Raw genomic sequence first — 22,571 nt, 5'->3', positions numbered from 1 at the left:
AATGATTAAGATTCAGACACTTCTGCATTAATAGTTAATAAGAAAGTGTGTTGTAACATGCAATATAAACTTTACTAAATGTATAAAAAAACATCAAGCATAAATCATTCAGATTACCTTTCTTATCAATCTCCAAGATAGCTGTAAGTACACATAAATGGTGCCTCTCTACAAATACATAATTAGTCCTATCCCTTTTACTTCCTGGTTCAAGTTCTTTGCTTTGTGCTCTATTGGCTTTCCCCAAACCATTTATCTGCTATTTATCTTGTTATTTTGGGCTTTTCTGTTTTTATTTTTAGAAGAACAGGAGTATGGTTTCTCTTTATCAATATGCAACTAAGTTGTATACCACTTCCTCCATATTAGTTTCATATTTATGCATCTTTAAATAAATCAGGATATTTGTTGTAAAATCAGTAACAATAAAATTTTGTTGTCAACTAATATTAGGTTAAAGGGGCAATTGATGGATCATGGCAAGTTCACTCAAAAAGTGAAGTGAGCTCAATTTGCCTTATAACATAGACAAATAGTAGAAAGGATCCAAATATCAAAGTTTACCTTCAGCCGAATTCTTGTCTTGTTTGCAATCATAGTGGAAAATTATCTTTTTCTTAGAAACTATAAAACTGTTTTTCTTCTGTTACAGGTGTCAATGTGACATTGTTAAATCTGAAGTCTGATGTCAAAGAATACAGTGCTACCTCATGTTAGATAGACCAAAAGTGGCGTAAGATCTTGCATACATGTGTCCCTAGGATACCTGAATGCTTTTATGAGTTTCCATAGCTTTGCCGTCCAAAAGACTAAGACATGTGAAGCAGAAGTGAGCCTAAGACAAGGGTCAAAGCAACTTTTAGGCTCTCAATACTGCTTTGGCTGGAAATTTAATTTTATATTCATTAGACAAATGATTTTTGGAAAAGATACTAGTTCAAAATAATTGGCTTTTGTATCATGTTCTCAGTTTGACTTGTGAAAAACCCCTCTTCTCTGCCAGTTGTGCTACCTCAAATGTTTATTTTTTTTGACATTATTTACATACTGGGTTATTGTATTTTACTGCATGATCTTAGTATACCTGAAAAGCAAGCAGATGAAAAAAAAAACTTATTTTATGTTAAAGGCATACACTAGTTTTTACATGGGGGGAAATAAAAAAAACCTTAATGGAGTATGGAAATCATTCCAAAGAAAGTACAAACCTGACTTGACTTGGCACGTTTGGACTTACTGAGCTAAACTAACTAGATAGTGAAATTCAGGGAATATAATCATTGTTGGAATTAGATTGGTGTCTGTTGGCATGTGGCCTTTGAAGTTGTTTCGGTACAAACCTTCTACCAAACATATGTAAAAACCTGCCCTTATATTTCTGGTGGATAAGTCATGGCACCTAGTCATTTCCTATCGAAAGTTCATCAATCCTTTTACTTCTTAAAAGTCCATTATCCTTTTACTTCTTTTGAGAATGTAAAGTCTCACATATCCAATGACACACTCATTCAAACTACAACTGCTCTCACCATGATTGTTCACATTTCTGATTAATCCCTGCAGCATAGAGGAGAACTTGCCTAACTGCATGAAGAAATGGAAAATCTCTAGCAAGACAGAAGCCCCAGGATTATACAAAAGAAAGCACTCACTCCTATAGTTTCATTTTTTCGTAGTACATGTGCTCATAATCACTAAAAAGCAAGTGATATTTTTCTGTTGTTTGCTTTGGTAGACAGGCTTTTTGGTCTTCAGCTTATAACCCCCTAAATAGTTAAGCCAACGCATTTTATAAATCACCCAACAATAAGAATGCTAGTGATTCTATATAAGATGGATTTGAGGGAGTACTGTTTAAATATTGAAATGAAATTGGTACTTCAAATTTTATTATTTTATATTATAAATTGTACTTATAGGCTATACAATTTTTTTATTTTTTTAAACATTTATTTATTTTTCAGAGACAGAGAGAGGCAGAGCATGAGCAGGGGAGTGGGAGAGAGAGAGACAGAATCTGAAGCAGGCTCCAGGCTCTTAGCTGTTTGTTAGCACAGAGCCCGATGCGGGGCTTGAACTCACAAACTGCAAGACCATGACCTGAGATGAAGTCCGACGCTCAACCGACTGAACCACCCAGGCGACCCTAGGCCATACAATTTTTAACATGATTGATTATTGTTAGCATATGCAGTGAGGTATGTTTGATGCATTCTAACAAAATTTGTGGTGACTTCAGGTTTTCTGGGCAGTGATCGGCAGTGCTGGAGAGGCAATTGTTTGCTGTTGAAGGCAAGCATAAAACTCACGGTAACATCCACATTAACGCCTTTAGAGTGTGCTCAATAAGTATATAATAAGATGACAAAGAATCATTCAATCATTGGAAAAGACATTCCACACTTTGAAGTCAGGAACTACAGGTTATAAGCTGAAAGAGCCTGGGTCCTTTTTTCAAATTCTAACATAGAAAACTGCAGTGCCCTGTATTTCTCATGTCATTTTAAGAGTATCTGTAGTTTAGATTGAATATCACCAGCATATATGGAAAGTGTTAAGAAAAGTGTTGAGTCACCATGAAAAATTTTAGCCAAGCCAATAATGTTATCAGGACAGTTGTGTGTGTGTGTGTGGGGGGGGGGTGGTGAGGAAGGGAGGGGGAGAGAAGGAGGGTGGGAGGGAGGGGGAGAGAGAGAGAGAGAGAGAGAGAAAGAGAGAGAGAGACGTTCTTGTTGAAAATCTCTTTGAAAATCCCAAGTCTGGGCTACTTTAGCATTTTGAATCATGCTATAAATTTGATCATGTTTAAAAGGCAATCAAGTAAAAAAATATAGAAAATCGCTGGTCAGATTTTGTTATTATTGTTGTTGTTATTATTGTTGTTTTTCCTTGTCAAGCTTTGAGTGAATGCAGTTTAGATAAATGAGTTATCATGCGAATTGAGCATCTTATAATTTCAGAGTTGGAAATAAATGGTACAAAGCCATGACTAATCAGGAGAGGTTTGAAATAGAATAAGGTATTCTTGAGGCACCTGGTTGGCTCAGTCAGTTGAGCATCCAACTCGATTTTGGCTCTGGTCATGATCTCATGCTTTGTAGGAGTGAGTCCTGCATCGGGCTCTGTGCTGTCAGCCTGCTTGGTATTCTCTCTCTCTCTTTCTCTCTGCCTTTACCTGCCTCTCTCAAAATAAACAAATAAACATTTTAAAAAAGAACAATAAATTCTTTACCATTTTAACTTTTGGTCAGAGGGCAAACAACAAGGAACAGAAAAATGCAAAAATTGAAAGCATGGCTTTGGTGGATTTTATCAGAGATAATATTCTTTGCTGTGTAGCTTTGTTGAAATATTATTAGATCAAAATATAATTTGTTCTATGTCTATGAGGACCTGTACTTTACAAGACTTGTTTCCTTTTCCCATGTGTCTTCATGGTTCTGGGTGGATTCTTGGCACATAGTAGATACTCTGTTAATGAATCAATCAAGTAATCAGTCAGTGAAATATATTATATATCAACTGTTAGTGGCTGTTTTGCTTTTCATTTTTTCTATAAGGGGAACATGGTAAATTACTTGTCTCTCCTTTTTTTTCCCTACCAGTCTTTCCTCATTTATTTTAAGAGAGAGCTAATTAGCTGAATGGCTTTATTGGCCTATAATAAAATCAAGGACCCATTTGTATTTCTCTTCAAATTTCCTCCTGTAAAATATTTAATGAATACTTATTAATTGCATCTGTGTTCAAGGATGGGCTATACTATTTGTAAGAAAGTTCATGTTCTGGTCTTTCATGGACCTTACATTTAAGTGGGGGAAAAAAAGACATGAAACACAAATTACATGATATCAGATGAATAAAATGGGAGGACAGAATAGAGAATAACAGACCATTTTAGACACATTAATCAAAGGAGGCCTTCATGCAAAATCAGCATACAGTATAAAATATTTCAGGAAAATGAAATGGTAAATAGAAAGATTCAAATGCAAGGAAAACCCTTGTGACTTGAAGGTATTAGAAGTCCAGCGTGAGTGTCTTATGGGTTATGATTGAGGTGGAGACTGTTTATTCTGATTGTGATGGAAGCCACTGGAAGTTTTGAACCGAAAGTGATCGAAGTATCAAATTGACCATATTGACTGCTCCATAAAAAAACTGACTAAGGAGACCAGAAAATGAATACAGCAAGAACATTAAGAAGGCTATCACAGTCTATGGTTGTTTACGTGGGGTCATTATGAAAGCAGTGAGGGCTGGAAAGCACTAACAGAAAGATAACTGGAAAGTCACTGAATACTTGAGAACAAAAGAACAAACTATTTAATCATCCTTTGGGTAATTTTCATGTTAAAGAAGTCTTGATGTTACTCAGCATTTATGTCAAGGTGGGGATTACATGACTTGCTTTGGGTGAATGTAGGGTATAAAGGAAAGAGAGGAGTCAAATATGACTTTTAATATTTTGGCTTAAAATAACCTATGATGATGGTCCCATTTATCCAAGTGGGGGAGAATGGGAAAGGATTTGGCTAGAGGTGGGGAATTGAGGTTTCTATTTAAGCATATGAATTTTAACATGTAAGTAAATGGATGTTAAATATCCAACTAGAAATATCAAACAGACGGTAGAATCTGATTTGAAACCACACAAAGAGAGTGGAATTAGATATATAAAGTAGAAGGTTTCAGCATGTAAATAACATTAGATGACAGCCATACACCACTGGGTCTTGAGATCTTTTCCCCCACCTTAATATCCAAGAATATCAGAAATTTATTCAATGCGAAGTTGCCAGTTATGTTCCTTTTTTTACTTCTTGGAGAGAAAACATGCTTTTGCTCCTGCTCCCTCCACTTGCTAGAACTGGGATCACAAGTGGCCCCTCATGTTTTCAGGCTAATCATATCTACTACTTTACTGATTCTACTGAAGGTTATAAAGGAAGGAGTTTTAGAAAAGGGAAGTCTTCTCATTTTTACTTTCAGATTTACTTCTAAAACTTCTCAAACTTTTACTATGTATACAATTCAGCAGGAGAGAATTTTAAAATGCAGAATTTGATTTAGTGACTAAGTCCAAATTTCTAGTCCATGGGCCCCACTTTGAATAACATGGCATTACACCACCAGGGCCATGGGCTTCTCATGTTTATTATAGCTCCTTAGTCTATGTTGACACACTCAGCTGTTCTATCTCATCATGCCTACTGTTTCAGGATGGATAGCCATGAAGGATATATAGCTTGAGTCAAACATAAGCCAGAATCACACATCCCATTGCCTGCAAATATTTAATTCCTTATTTTGAGTCTGTATCATCAATTCTGATTGTCTTTTAGGATGAGCTTCTGAGAAATGAAAGATACAGGTAGGAGGAGGGCTTGTGAAACTGTGTAGTAGTAAACCTCACTGGAATTGTCCTAATCCATCAATCCAGTAACGTGGAGGGTATTTGAATCTCAATCATTTTGTTCAAGCAGGATATTCTTCAGAACAAGGAGTCTTGTTGAGGGGTAGCTTTTACTGATTCATAAGAAAAGACTAGTTGTACATTTCCCATGGTATCATTAGTCCCTACAAGAGTTGCCTTGCCTACAGGGCTTGCCTTGCCTTATTCTTGATATCTCAAAGTTTTAAGACAATTTTACATAAAATCAGTATAGATAAAATCAAACTATAGACTCAGTTGTGAAACCTCATGTTTTAATCAACCTTTCCATTAATTCTATGCTGAAAATGACACCATTTTTAACTAGTAAGCAATTGATTCCTTGATGCCATCAGACAAGACTGTGGACAAGCACATCCCTTAATATGGCAAGGTAAGGATTAAAAATAAAAACAGGGGTGCCTGGGTGGCTCAGTCAGGTGAGCATTCGACTTTGGCTCAGGTCATGATCTCACAGTTTGTGGGTTCAAAGCCTGCATCAGACTCTGTCCTGATAGCTCCAAGCCTGTGCCTGCTTCAGATTCTGTATCTCCCTCTCTCTCTGCCCCTCCCCTGCTCACACTCTCTCTTTCAAAAAAAACACATAAAAAATTTAAAAAAATAAAAATAGGAAGTAATTTTTGTTGATCACTGTATAAAGGTAGAGATTTAAAAGTTGAATAACCGTATGACACCCTAGATATTATTCTCCAACTGGCAAGTCCAATATCACAGCCAAGGTATTTTTCTGGAAAAGGTGAGATGTCTCAACCATGACTGCATCTGAAAGAAAGCTAAGATACAAAATGTAAAACCACAAAATATTTGGATCTCTTCCTTGATTTGATCTTGAAACTTGAGGGTATCCTGGGGTTGCAGGCTAAGAATTTGACTTTGAAGAACATTTTTGCATTATTTCTTAACTGAGTATCAAATGTACTGACTTATACAGGTAATTTGATATTCTTTAAAAGAGTAAGGTAAGTAGTACTTTTAGTCAATTAGCATTCCATTCTCATTCTTAAAATGGAAATAGTAAATAAGGAAAAAGTGCTTTACTGAGCTTTCTCCTCAGAAAGTGTGTGTTTTCAGTATTATTCTTCCTTTGTTAGGAAACACAACATTTTACAAAAATCTTGCCTTCTTTTTCTTTGTCCACATTTACTCCCATCAGGCCATTCTAAGGCACCAGAAATTCCAAGGAATACATGACTACAGGCATAGGATGTAGACATGTTTAAGTGTTTCATTCATGGTGAAACAACAGTTAAAATATCCATCTATTGTTACAGATCATTACTAAAATGAGTATTTTACATAGTGGCATAGGACTATCTTAATTGACTAGATGTTCACAAAGTTTACTTGGTTCTTTGAGACAACATTATTAAATGTTTTCTTACATTTTAGCTGGCCAGCATCTGTTTCCCTTGGTTTGGTTCAAATCATCTCAGTTACCTTTTTGAGAATTACTTCTACCTCTATTGTATGAGGTTAGGGAGGGTCTTTAAATCAGAATATTTTTAGTTTTTTTCTGAGTAAAAGGGTGGATTTGAAACATATAAACAAATTGGACTTCTATTTTCCAGGAAAAATGGAGTACAAAGAGGAAATAACTTATATACTTTTATTCCAAGGAAAGTGTCTTGATGAAAATATTGAGTGGTTCCCACCAGAGACATATTTTATCCTTCCCAAGCCTTATTATTCAATTATTACTTGTATTATTTAAGTCCTTAAATTTCTTTATTTAGATATTCACATTGGTTTATAACTTCCATGAACATTGAAATTTGGAAATGTTAATCTTTTATTGAAAAAATTTTAGTATCACCTGTTTCATTGAAGAAAAGCTTGTGGTGTTGAAGTATGTTCACAGAGTACTACAAGAATGTCAACTTTTTACAGTGACCTTGTAAAAAAACTAAAAACTAATAATCTCAGTAATTGGGTTTATGGTAAATATTGCTGGAGGTAAGTTCTTACTGACATAGGGTCAATTCCAATTCATTTAAACTATCTTACAAGAAGAACTTACAAGAACATAGTATATTAAGAAAAAACTCTGCCTAGAATTTCAAAAACATAAAAATCCATTCAGCATTTTATTATGTATAATATCAGTAAACTATTTGGTAATATATGATGTCTTTCACTGCTACAGCTCTTTTACCCACACAAGTAAATTTTGAACGGCATACTTCTTCAGTGCAGTGTTTCATGTTAAAAAATATTATTAGTAAATTTCCTAAAATAAAGCTCTGATAACTTCTACAGCCTGTTCAGGGCCAGTCATTGGGCATAAATACTCAATTAGCAGGTATTCTAAAATACATCTGCCTACAATTTTTTAGAATTAACATAAACTATATGTGAATATTATGCCTATTAATTTATACTAGAAATACATTTTAGGAGCCTGAAATGATGTGAAGGCATTTAATGCACTTCTGGATCTTGAAAAAGCATGTCCTCATAACTTTCAAGGGCATATATATCTCTGTTTTCAATTTTAATGTTATTTGCTTCAAATTAAAATGAATGCCCTCAGCATATGAATCCAGGTAACATCTGACTGGTAATAAACTCTTTAGTATATAATAAAAGTTTTTTTTTTTAATTACAAGGCTTTTGTTTTCAGAAACAGATCTATTTCATCTAAGTTGTCCAATCTATTAGTGTAATATTGTTTGTAGTATTCCTTATTTTTATTATTGGAAATCATTATTATTTAACTTTGTTACATCTTCAGGGTCTTCAGTAGTATCTCCTGGTTGATTCCTGATATAGTAATTTTTGTCTTTTCTTTTTTTGTCAGTCTTGATGGAGGTTTGCCAATTTTATTGATAGTTTCAAAGAAATAGCTCTTTGTTTCACTGATTTCTTCTATTGTTTTTCTGTTTTCAAATTCATTGATTTCTGCTCTTATGACTAGGTCTTTCTTTAGGCTTTCACTGGATTATTTTGCTCTTCGTTTTTTCTGTCTTGAGGTGGGAGCTCAGATTATTCACTTGAGAATTTCCATTTTTTCTAATATATGCATTCTCTTAGCACTACCTTAGTTGTGTCCCACAAATTTTGATATAATGTATTTTATTTTCATTTATTTCACTGTATTTATAAATTTCTAATGAGACTTCTTTAACCTGAAAACTACCCAAAGGGTGATTTAATAGTTTGTTCTTTAGTTTTCAAGTATTTGGTGATTTTTGAATTATTTTTGTCATTGCTTTCTAGTTTGATTCTTTAAAGAACACACTGTGTTCTTTGTTTTAGATTTTCTCATATCTGTTCTCTGGCCTAGGATATGGTCTATCTTGGTATATATTCCTTGAATACTTAAAAATAAAATGTATTCTCCTGTTATTGAATGGTGTATTCTAAAAATGTTGATTAGATTCTGTCAGTCGATGGGTGTTTTAAGTTTTCTATATTCTTGTGGATTTTCTGTTTAGTTGTTCTGTCAGTTATTTGCAAAGGGTCTTAAAGGAGAATAGACAAAATCACAGTTATAATTGGAGATTTTTAAGTTCTATTAGTTTTTATTTCACACATCAGTGCTTTGGTTCATACACAAATTGTATTACTATGTCTTTTTGGTGTATTCATACTTTTATCATTATATCATGTTCTTCTGTGACTGGTAATTTTCTATGCTTAGAAGTCAGTAATATCTGATGTTAATATAGCCATGCCTGATTACTTTTGATTTTTACATAATGTAACATTTTATACTCTTATACTTTCAACCAGCCTATATATTTTTTTCAATATATGAAATTTATTGTCAAATTGGTTTCCATACAACACCCAGTGCTCATCCTAAAAGGTGCAGTCTATATATTTAAAATGAGCTTCAACATAAAAATCCTAGAAGAGCGCCCAGGTAGTAATGTCTCTGACATTGGCTGTAGCAACATTTTTTCTAGATATCTCTATGAAGGCAAAGTAAATAAAAGCAAAAAACAACTATTGGGCCTACATCAAAAGAAAAATATTCTGTACAGCAAAGGAAACACTCTACAAAACTAAAAAGCAACCTACTTACTGAATGAAAGAAGGTATTTGCAAATGACATATCCAATAAAGGGTTAATATCCAAATATATGAATAACTGCTACAACTCAGCACTCAAAAACCAAATCATCTGATTAAAAAATTGGCAGAGGACATAAACAGACATTTCTCCAAATGGAATATTATTCATCCATAAAAAAGAGTGAAATCTTGCCATTTGCAATGATCTGGATGGACCTAGAGAGTTAAATGCTAAGTGAAATAAGTCAATCAGAAAGAAAAATGCCATACGATTTCACTTATATGTGGAATTTAAGAAACAAAACAAACGAGGAAAGGAAAAAAGAGAGGGAGACAAACCATGAAACATACTCTTTAAAGAAGCAATTGATGGTTGCGGAGGAAAGGTGGGTAGGGGAATGGGTGAAATAGGTGAAGGGAATTAAGGTGTTGTAATGAGCACTGGCTGATTATGGAATTGCTGAATGGTTATACTGTACACCTGGAAAACTAATATAATACTGTATGTTAACTATACTGGAAATTGAAATAAATAAGCTTCAACAGACAGCATATACTTGAGTTTATGTTTTTTATTTGATTACGCTCTTTTAAATTGGTATACTTAGGTCAGTCACATTTAACAGAATTATCACCATGGTAAGGCTTAAGTTTAAGAGAAAAACAAAAGATTGTATTTATATTTGCTCTGTCATTTCTCTGTATTCTTTTCCTTGCCTTCTGTGGGTTACTTTAATGTATTTTTTAGATTCAGTTTTTATTTATCTGTAAGTATTTTTGAGTACATCTCTTTGAATAATCTTATTAGTCATTTACTCTAAGCATTTCATTATACATAATGTCACATTCTATTAATGTTAACATTGTGCCCATTTAAGTAAAATATAAAAACATTACTTCCCTTCTCTATTCTATTTTCAACTTCACTGATTCTTTCCTGTGTGCCCTCCATTCTGCTGTCTCACTTTCTTATTTTGGTTATTGTACTTTAAATTCTAAAATTTCCATTTGGTTTTTCTTTATATGTTATATTTCTTTGCTGAGATTAAAAAAAAATCTTTTGTTTAAAGGGTCTCTGTAATGGCTGGTTGAAGTCTTTTTATGAAGGATACTTTTAAAGTCTTTGTCAGATAATTTTAACATCTCTTTCATCTCAGTGTTGGCATCTATTGATGTCTTTTTCATTCAGTCTAAGTTCTTCCTGACTTTGGGTATAAGTGATTTTCGACTGAAACCTGAAGAATGTCATGTTAATAATTTAATTTTCGTTTGCCTGATGACTAATAAGATTGAGCATCTTTTAACATATTTACTAAAATTTGGATATTCACTTTGGGGAAGTACGTATTCAAGTTTCCTGCTATGTATTTTTAACATGAATGGATGTTGAGAATCTTCAAAACCTTTTTAGCACCTATTGAAATTATCTCACCCTTTTTTTTCTCTCTTTATTCTGTAATGGGGTCATTTATATTGATTTTTAATGTATAATCATTATTGCATTTCTTCAATAAAACACTTATTTGTACTCAATTTTTCTTCAACAGATTTCTGGACTTAATTAGCTTTTTCAGTAGGATTAGTACCACTTTCTTTCAATGTAATATCCTTTGTAATTATCTCAGTGTCATTAGCTTTGGATATTAAGAATATTCTGGGAATATTTGTCTTCTTTTTATATTTCATGATAATGTTCAAGTTTGGGGATATTATTTTTTATATTTTTAGGAGAATTCAATAGGAAGCCATCTAGATTTGAAGTTTTTACATGGCGAGATTTTTATTTATGGTTACTTCAAATGATATAATGGAGATATTTTTATTTTCCACTTTTGTGAATATCATTCCCCCTAATTTTTTCAGTAAAACTTTTCAAGCATAAAGAAAAGTTAAAAGTCTTGTACAGTGAGTACCTACATAGCCACTACTTAGACTAATATTTTGCCGTTTGCTTCCTCATGTATTCCAAGTACTCATCCTGCATGCATCCCTCAAACTATCTTATTTTTTTATTCATCTCAAAGTTGCACATGCTGCAGCCCTAAAAATTTCAACACTAACAATGTTAACTATTTTGATATGTGTTTATAATTTTTAAGTAAAAGTCACATAGACTTAAAAGCACAGGTCTTTAGTATACATGCAATAATTTTGGTATACATCTGTAACAACCCCCTCTAAAGATACATAATATTATGATCATCCTGAAAGTTCTTTCATGCTAGTCTACACCCCAGAGGAAATGAGATTCTTGATTTTTTCCCTATATTTGTTTTGTCCCTTCTAAAATGACTCATAAATGGAGTTATGCAGGTTGTGATCATTTGTGTGACGCCTTTTTTCCTACATGCTTAATATTCATCTATGGCTTTACATGCAACAATAATCCATCACTTTTTATCACCAAGTAGTTTCCTATTGTATGAATATGCCTCAGTTTGTTATATATTGTCCTGTTGGTTAAAAAAAGAATAAACTAATTTCTTTCCACTTTAAGTTATTTTAAATAAAACTGATTTGAATGATTTTGTCTTGTAGTCTACTATATCTGATATCATTAAGCCACTATACTCATCTTATGCTTAAAGTTTGTCCAGGCATAGAGACTCTTACAGATTCTGTCTATTGTTAGTTGCTCTCCAGTGTATTCACATAGCTGACTTTACATTTTACTCAAAGTTTATATGTGTTGGTTGCAGGAGAACTGTTCCAAAGGCAATGTCCAGGCCATTATTGGAGTCAATAAAATCATATGTGGAAGAATGAGTAAATAGCATATGTCATCTAGTTACAAATCTATTGGAACAAAATGTTTATAATGTCTTCTTATTATGAGTATAAAATATATGGTAATAAACCCTTTTAGATTTTGATACTTATTATCATGTGTTGCTACCTTTTAATAAATTTATCTGCTTTGTCAGCAGTTAATTGGTTTAATTTTTTCAGAGGCAATTTTTGTTTTTTGCCTCTTTACATTTATTATTTCATTAATTTCTCCTTCTTTCTTTTCTCATATTCATCCTTTTCCTTTTTTATTTCTATTTTTTAAATATATTTATCATTTATTAGTTGGCATTATTCTTTTAATATATATGTGTTTGTGGATAACAGTTCCCTCTAATTACTATAAATATCCTATGTACATCAAAAACATGCAATTGTTAGCTTCAGTGTTCTATTATATCAATTAGTTAATCTTTTTATCTTAGCTTTTCTTTTTTACTTCTATCAGTTATAGAAATTAGTGAAATAAAGAATTATGATTGTATATGTGACTATTTCCCTTCTGTCAATTTTTGTTTGGTTTTGATCAGTGTTTGCATAGTATGTCATTTTCTAGTTTTATTTTCAACTTTTCTGTTTATATGCTCTGTGTCCCTTTTAAAGAACATATAAATTACCATTTAAAGCTTTGTTTTTGTTTCAGTCTGAAATATTTTAATTGCAATGTTTAGTCTATTTATATTTAGTGTGATTATTAATATGCTTTGGTGTGACATTTTATTATTTTATGTTTTATCCCAAGAGCTCCACATTCCATTTTCTCATTGTGTTCTTTCTTTGGGTTATTTGAATAGTTTCAACATTTATTTTACCTTTTAAAATTTCTTAAGTATTCATTATCTTCCTATTCTTATAATGGTTATTATAGAAATTAAAATTTCATGAGTGGCTAATTAATGTCTAACATCAATCAATACTTTCAATGTTCCTTCACTCAAAACATTTAGAATGACTTGACTGCGCTCATATATTTTTTTTTATTTTTGTGCTATTATTTTGTGCCTTTCATTTCTACATACACTTTAAAACCTATAAACTACCATTATCCTTTGTATTTATCCCACTGAGAGATTAAAGTATACCTTGAATTGGTGGCTTTAAATCTTTCAACAGTTGTGGCCATAATCACTTAAAATAGTGTGTCATTTGTTCAGTTGGAACCCTCAAAGCTTGTCCATACTTTTTATGTACAAACAGAAAATAGGATTTATGGTAATTAGTGAGGCCAAGGGTAGGCAGGGTTTGAGTAAGTCCTTTCACTTAAAGAAGTCAGTTTGTATTGAGTTTGTTCAAAGCAAGGCCTCTGGAGTATCAGATTTTCTGAGATATTTAAAGGGATAGCCAGTGCAGGAAAGTTTGAATCAAGTATATAAGGTATCCAATGTAACTAAGATATCCTCTAAGTTGTTTTTTAGTAATCAGCTAATAAAAGTTGTAACTAGCATTTGAACTTAAAGGGGCAAATAGCTTTCTATTTTATATGACATCATAACTTAGATCAAGGTTCAATAAACTTTTTTTTTTTTTTTTGCTCTAAATGGTCAGGCAGTAAATATTTTGGCTCAGCTGGCCACCTGTTCTCTGTCAGAACTACCCAAATCTGTCATAGTGCAAAAACAACCATACAAAATACATAAACGAATGCTCATAGTTGTGTTCCAATAAGTTTTTACAAAAATAGCTAACAGACTGATTTGGGCCCGCAAGACATGTGATAAATCCTTGCTGGAGGTCTGCAGATATGATGAAATATAATCTTTTAATACCATCCTTTTGTACTGAAAATTTGGTCAATTTTATTAAGGGTATAGCTAGACTAACTGAGATTTTTATAATTTAATTCTCTTATGTAGATCCCACTTCTGAATTATCTTTGGCCTGAGGATTTAGGGACAGATTCAGGCGCTAACATTGTTGGAGATAAATCAGGTGATGGGTTATAATGTGCACAATCATTAAGTTATAGGCCAGGTATTATTCTCCTGAGAGTTCCAGAAAGAAGCTGACCTATCCACACTTTAATAGTAGTATCAAATTTACAAAATAGGTCTTGAACAGATTCTTGGAGTGGAATCAATAAGAGGTAAAGTTTAGTGAGAGGATCCAGAAGGTGCCTTAGAAAACAGGAAGTGGTTGAGGCAAAAGCACAATTTGAGGGGTATTTGAAATTCCAACACTTGAAATCAGATTGTTACCCTAAGAAAAGAAGGATGGAATGGTAATGGGTTTGATGACACAATCAAATAAAAAGAGAACTTTATTTTTGGTAATTATGTGGACATTTCCTGCTTATATTAAGGACAATAATGATAAATACCATTCTGTCACACAAAGATTGACATTTGTCCTTTTGAATTCATTTATTTGTGCTAAGACAACATTTTTCCTTCTAGTGTTTCTTTTCTATAAAATATTGACAAGTGTCTTTGTTTAGACTAGTATAAAGATTCATTGTTCATGGGTTTTTCCAGTTGCTTAACTTAGAGGCTGTTAATTTGGTCTGCAATTTTTCTTTTTCTGAGCAAAGTTTATAAAGTGTTTAGCAAGCTCTTATAATTCCAAATGGGTACGGTTTGCTTTCTAATCTTTGGTTTTCTAACTAAAGTTGTGACCTCAGGCTTAAGACCTTAACCAAAAATGTTAATAGGACAGTAAGAACAATTGTAACATCTTCTCCCTGAGAGAGACTAGAATTTCTTTTTAAGGTGGCAATGATAATGACCTTGAAAGTCTAAGATGAAATTTTTTTCTATTTATAAGACTGAGATTTTTAAATATGCTTTATATTTTAGAAGTTTTATACTTATAAAAATATTGAGAATAAATAATACAGTTCCCATATTATTGTATCCACTTTCCATGTCTGATATTACTATGGTATATTATAAACAAACCAATATTGATATGTTATGATTAACTAAAATTCACACTTTATTAAGATTTTAATTTTTACCTAATGTATTCTTCTGCTCTGGAATCTTATTCCGAGTCCCCCATGTTTCTTTAGCCTCCTGTTTGTTATGATAATTTTTCGGACTTTCCTTGTTTTTTATTAACTTGGCAGTTTCGAAGTTTATTGGTCAATTATTTTGTAGAATGCCTCTCTATTGGAATTCTCCTGACTTTTTTCTCATGATTAAATTGGGGTTATGGGTTTTGGTTTTTCACACAAGAAAAGTGTGATTTTCATCACGTCTTTTAAGGACACGTATTATCAACATGGTTAATCACTGATGATGTTGACCTTAACTACATGAGATCATTTTTTGTCATGTTTCTCCACTATAAAGTTACTTTCTTTCCCCCTTTCCAAACTGCAGGTTTTGGGAGGAAGTCACTTTGTGCAGCCCACACTTAAGGAATGGGGAGTTATATTCCCCCTTATAAAGAACAAATAAATGATTTGGAAGTCTTCTCTATAAGAGACTCTTCTCTCCACCCAAATTTATTTATTTATTCAATCTTCATTTATCCCTCTTCATCATATCCCCCATCAAAGTATATATATGTGTGTCTTTTTAGTTATCTTCTATTCATTCTCTGGCAATACGAGAAGACCCAGATTCATTTTGTATATGTTCTGTCCAAGTATTAAAATCATCCATTTCTCCAGGGAGCTCTGTTTTTCATTTTTGTTTTAAATCAGAGACTTGTATAGGCACCAATATCTGAGAACTAGGACTGGATTCTTAACTAATCATTTTTAATAGGAAAGCCCTTGGGGAAATTATTAGTATATTGAAAGTTACACAAAAAAACCAATGAAGTCACTAATTGGTGAAATCTTGCCAGAGTTTCTAATGTTTAGTTATATTCACATTATACACTTATACCTATCAGGTGGACAACAAATCAGTTTCATTGAATGAGAAACCCATACACAAATGATAATAAACAATAGACACAGAGTAGGCAAGAGTCTTGGCACTATACACTACCTTATTCTTGAGTACCTTGGGTAGTCAAACAGATTCCAATCAAGAGGCTATGTCAAGGTCAAAAAAGATGGAGAGTAAAGGTGTAAGCATCACTTGAAGTAAAGAATAGGCATGTTCATCCTAAATACAAACTGCTTAACTTTCCATGCTCTGGGATTCTGAAAAGACAGACATTAAGAGGTCCTGTTGTGCTCTCTCTAGGAAGTGACATGGGCTAAGTATGACCTGAGTGGCAGCATCAAAAAAGGCAGAGGAAAACTAACCTGAGCACCATTAAGGGAAGCCTTTATTCAAAAATGCTACAACAGATTCGGTTTTGAAAGAGTGTTTTATCTTTAAGAAAAAGGGCAGAGCTTTTGTAGTGCTTTGCAGAGGAGTAAGTTGAAGTAGGTTTGGGGAATGGTTAGTCAAACATTTCTTGGAACAGGGAGAGATTGTTCTTATAGTTTACCAGCTGATAGCTAGGCAATTTTGATCCAGCAAAAGTGGCACAATGAAGGTTATGTGTTAATGTTACGGGAGATCTACCACAAGGTTTGGAAGGAACAGTTTTGGGAGCTGAGAACACAGTGGGAAATTTTCAATCAGAGTTTCTCATGCATATTATATTAAGCAACAGTAATCTTCGACTTCGAGTAAATACAAGTACTGTACCCTCCCATATGTATTATTTTTATTAATTTTAATGTTTTAAGTAAATATAGCATGAAAACTGTATGAGAGGATTATGAACTTTTACTCTGTATCTTTCAGAATGACTCACTGTCCATGTTAGGTCCTGAATAAATATTTTTACAGAAAATACTGATGCTGAGCACTAATATCTAAATATTACCAGGCAAAATATCTTTGAGCAAAAAGGCTAATTGCTTACCTGGTTGTTAATTCTGTGTGATTTTCTTTTTTGCCTTATCAAGAGTTTTCATCTTGGAAAAAAACTGAGAGGAAAATTTGTCAGTCCCTGTGACTTTCCACAGAGAAAGTTGGAAGACTGGGTAGAAAAGTATGTTTCATTCAGGCTGCATGACCCTTATCTCACTGAGCTATACACTAGACATGGAATTGTTGCTTTTTTAAATGGATGATAAACTCCAGCCTCAAAAGTTTATGTAATTTTCTTATGCCTCTGCAGGAGCTAAGCCATAATTCCTGAGTTCATACCATGCATACAACCATCAGTCTCTGTGTTTACAGGCACACACAGCGGGCTTATTTGTTTATTTTTAGATGTAGTGCCCCTCTGAGTATGAATGTGTATAAACATGAATCAGAAAAAAAAAGAGTATGACAGAATACTAGAGGGCAATATTTAATTTTGCTTTAAAAATGAGCTCTCACCTATTTCTCATGTGTTGAAAATGAAGCTTGTAATTTCCCCAAGGTGTGCAGTGGGAAATAGATAATATTGGGAAATTCATCAGCAGGCTTTTTTCCTATAATGAAAAATATGGACATGAAAAGATTGTTCCTGATAGCCATGGCAGCATTTAGGAAAATATGGAAAAAGGGCTTAATAGTAAACTGAACATAAACAAATATACCATTAAAAATTCAATACGTTCATTTCTCTTTCAGCTTCCAGTGTGACAGAAACATGGAAACATATATAACGAGTGAAACAAAGGGATAATGGCTGCATCCCTCCCTTCAACTTCTAGTATTGTGGGCTTAGTTTTAATTCTTAAATTATAAAAAAAAAAGGCATAAAAAGGCAAGAATAAAAAAATAAAGGCCAACAACAGTGACTTTTGGAAGAACTCTGATGAGATATGTTCTCCTCTGTGAGTGTCTTTATTTATTTAGTGGGAGACTTCTGCCTGGACACTAGGGCACTTGTTATTTACCATTACTTTCCACTGTGACTCCTAACTTCAGTAGGGAGTAGCATCCAAACAATTAGAAAATAAATGAAATGAAATAATTAAAAATAGTAAGCAAATACAGACAATTTCACTTTGAAAACTTAATAAAAAGATCAATTTCTATTTTGTTTAGTCTACTATGTAGCCAGTTGCCAATATCTTTTTTCTTCGTCCTTAACTTCTTTAGCAAGAGTAATTTATACCTCATTGCCTTGTCTTTTTAATGTCCCTTTTTGCAGAGAATCTGGAATTGTTTTTATGCTTACAAATTTGAAATTGCTCTCTAATGATAACACATAATAATTAATTATGTGTAAAGTAGAGAATCTGTAGTTTCATATGCTATGCATATATGTTCCATTTTACCATTCTTGCAGTGAATTCTGTGTTTCTAGTTAAAAATAGTGAAAAAAATACACAGCAGTATCAAAAGTTGAAGAGACTCAACATATTCTATCATTTAATTCATTTTTCTTTCTCTCCTGCAAATAAATCTGTCATATGGCTAAATTATGGCTCAAATATTAGATGAGTCATTCCACATATTAATATTAGACAGATTCACTGAACTGGGAATTCAGAGCAAGGAGAGAGACAAAGCACAGACTGGAAGTTTGATGAACTAGACAGCAGTAGGTAAAGACATGGTGAAAGATGATTCAAATAAACACCTTTACTGCAGATGACTGGGATTCTAAAGTTCTGGCAAAATTGGATCAAACACACTGTGAAGCTATAAACTGCTATTTTAAAATAAGTCTTGAAGACTGGAACATGGCTAATGGTCAGAAAGAAAACTCTAGACTAAGTTTACAGATTAGGGCATTTGAAAACAAAATATCATTGGATAATTTTACATTCTCTTAAGAGTGAAGGACTCTGATAACTACCACAACTTTATGGGCATGAGACTTACTTTTGCCACTTTTATTCAGGATAGAGAAACTTCAGAAAATCAAAATTAAGACTAGACATTCATCTTGATCTCAGTATATCTTTGGATTCTCCCCTCCCCTATGGCATAATAATGACTTTCGAATATGCAAAATAGACCACATGACTGTCCAAATGTATATAGTAGCTTGATAATTATTTAAGGATTTCAATGTTAGTGAATTAACTTTAGTTTCCTCTTGCAATTAATAAAAAAACCCAAATTCCTCTATATAACATTGACTCTGAATCCTTGATAGTCAGTTAAAGTCAGTTAAAGACATTTAATAAAAGTGAGTTCCTAAAAGGAATGTAAATTCTTCTTACCTTGCATTCATATCTTTTTGACTGATTGCATAATTAGGTCAAATTTGGAAGAGAAAATAGGTTTGAATGACTCTTGCTGCTGCTGGTGGTGGTGGTGGTACTGACGCTAATGCTGTTATACATTGCAGCTCCCAAACAAAAGCCAAAGGCCCAGGACTAGCAATCTTCTCTAGCACTAAGGAAACTGGGCAGGTCAAATGCATGCAAATGATGTATTAGATAAAGGGTTAGTATCCAAAATCTATAAAGAATTGATCAAACTCAACACCCAAAAAACAAACAATCCAGTGTAGAAACGGGCAAAACACATGAATAGACACTTCTCCAAAGAAGACATCCAGAAGGCCAATTGACACATGAAAAAATGCTAAACATCACTCATCATCAGGAAATACAAATCAAAACCACAATGAGATATCACCTCACACCTTTTGGAATAGCTAACATTAACAACTCAGGCAACAAGAGATGTTGGTAAGGATTCAGAGTAAGAGGAACTCTTTTGCACTACTGGTGGGAATGCAAACTTGTGCAGCCACTCCTGAAAATAGTATGGAGGTTCCTCGAAAAATTAAAAATAGAATGACCCTACAACCCAGCAATTGTATTACTAGGTATTTACCCAAAGGATACAAGAATTGTTTTGAAAGGACACATGCACCCCAATGTTTATAGCAGCAGCATCAACAATAGCCAACATATGGGAAGAGTCCAAATGTCCATTGACTGATGGATAAAGAAGATGTGATACACACACACACACACACACACACACACACACACACACACACACAATGGAATACTCCTTGGCAATCAAAAAGAATGAAATCTTGCCATTTGCAACAACGTGGATGAAACTAGAGTGTATTATGCTAAGCAAAATAAGTCTGTCAGAGAAAGACAAATATCACATGATTTCACTCATGTGTGGAATTTAAGAAACAAAATAGATGAATATAGGAATGGAAGAAAATAAGATAAAAACAGAGAGGGAGGCAAATCATAAGAGAGTCTTAAATGCAGAAAACAAACTGAGGGTTGCTCGAGAGGTGTTGGGTGAGGAGATGGGCTAAATGGGTGATGGGCATGAATAATAGGAGGGCACTTGTGGGGAAGAGCACTGGGTGCTACATGTAAATGATGGATCACTAAATTCTATTCCTGAAAACATTATTACACTATATGTTAACTAACTTGGGTTTAAATTTAAAAAAAATACATGGCTCAATGAGAATTCATCATGGGCTTTTCTCCTTATTAATTATCCACACTGGAACCCTTGATTCACCCAAATATTAGTTAACAGTGTTCTATATGAGAATATTGAAGATGTCTGATGAATTCAGTGTTTGAACCATCAAAACACAACAGGGATGTCTGGGTGGCTCAGTCGGTTAAGTCTCCGACTCTTGATATCAACTCAAGTGGTGATCTCATGGTCATGGAATTGAGACCTTTGTCAAGCTCCACACTGGGCATGGAACCTGTTTAAGATTCTCTCCCCGTTTGGTGAGTAGTCAAAATGGCAGAGAAGTAGGGGGACCTGAAGTTCTCTCAACCCTCAAACACAGCAGTACTGAGACCAGAAGCCTTGGAATTCCAGGAACCCAGGATTACAGAGTGACAGAAATGTCTCCAGGAGTCCACAGGGACAAGGTGGAGAGCCATACTTGCACGATTGCAAACTGGGAGAGATAAAATGGGGGGTGTAGGAATGGAAGGGAGGGATCTCCTTCTGTGGAGAGACAAAAGGAAGAGAAAGAGAGGCTATGGAAGTGTAGGATTTTATTTTGTCAAGAGAAAAACCATGGACCAGGGAATGGAAAAAACGGAGAATGAACCAATTTGCAACTATGGGATTTTCTTAGCCCTGTTTGAATGCCTGTGGAGGAGGGGAGCCAGCCCCTGTTTGGTATCTAGCTCCCAGGCACAGTTGGAGAGAGCAATCCTCTCCCTTGAGTGCTGTGGGAAGAAGGCAAATACCCATTCCAAGGACAAAAGACCCCGCGGGCCGCCTGCTAGCCAGATGCCCTTTGTGACATTATCCTGGAGTGACAGTACACCAGAACTGGGGTGTGCCAAGCAGGATCATTTAAGCCATAAGGGTTTGAATCCCAGCTGAGCACCAGAGAGACACTGGGGATGGTGGAGTGAGACAGAGAAGCCCACTGGTACCTGCTGGGCACTGTGAAGATCCATAAGCCCTTAGTTAGCTGGGTGGAGTGGCACACTTGCACAGAACCAGGGCACACAGAGTGGGAGCCTTTAAGACGTCAAGGTCTGAATCCCAGCCAAGCACCTGGGAGGCATGGGACACTGTGGAGCAGAACAAAACCGGCCTGCTTGTGACCACACAGCACTGCAAGGATGGCCTGAACAGAGTGATTTGGGACACCTGGCCTATGGAAGAGAGACTGGGATGTTGCCATTTTTCTCCCCATTACCAACAAGGTGGGGATTCAGGGAACAGACAGCAGGCCCGCAGTGGAGGCTGGACCTGCCTACACCAAACCATGCCCCTCTGTGCCTGGTAACTGCATATCTAACAGAGCAAGATTGACACTGATCAAACCAGACAATCTGTCTTTCAGACCAGGGTAGGAAACAGTTCCATGGCACCGTCAGATATCTGTCCAGTGGTTTTGCATTCTCTGCTTTGATTCTTGGTAAATTCTTATTCTGTCTCTCTCTCTCTCTCTTTCTGTGTGTGTGTATATATTTTTTTCCTTTTCACCCCTTATTTTTTTCCCTTCTCTAGTCTGGTTATATTGGTTATTGGTTTGTTTAACCAGACATTTTCCTTCTTTATTTTCCTCTTTCTCTCTCTGGATTAAGCCATATAATTTCTCTGATTCTCTGCCTGATCTTTTTTTTTTCTTTTCGTTTTCCCTTCCCTGTCATTTCTCTCTTTGTATGGGATAAGGCCTCTTCCACCACCACCCCCCTATTAAAACATAAAAGGGACAGAAAACTAGCCAATATTACAAAATGCAGAAATTCTCCTCAAAATAAATTCCAGGAAGAAGTGACAACTAGAGAATTGCTCAAAACAGGTATAAAAAACATAACTAAGCAAGAACTTAGAATAATAGTCATAAGATTAATTGCTGGGCTTGAAAAAATAATGGAAGACAGCAGAGACTCTATTGCTGAAGAGAACAAGGAAGAAATAGTCCTGATGAGTTAAGAAATACTATAAATGAGTTACAAAATGAACTAGATGCAGTGATAGCAAGGATGGAGGAGGCAGAG

Source organism: Acinonyx jubatus, chromosome A1 (genome assembly GCF_027475565.1).
Source record: "Acinonyx jubatus isolate Ajub_Pintada_27869175 chromosome A1, VMU_Ajub_asm_v1.0, whole genome shotgun sequence".
Lineage (NCBI taxonomy): Eukaryota > Metazoa > Chordata > Mammalia > Carnivora > Felidae > Acinonyx > Acinonyx jubatus.
Note: the sequence above shows the minus strand (reverse complement) of the source record.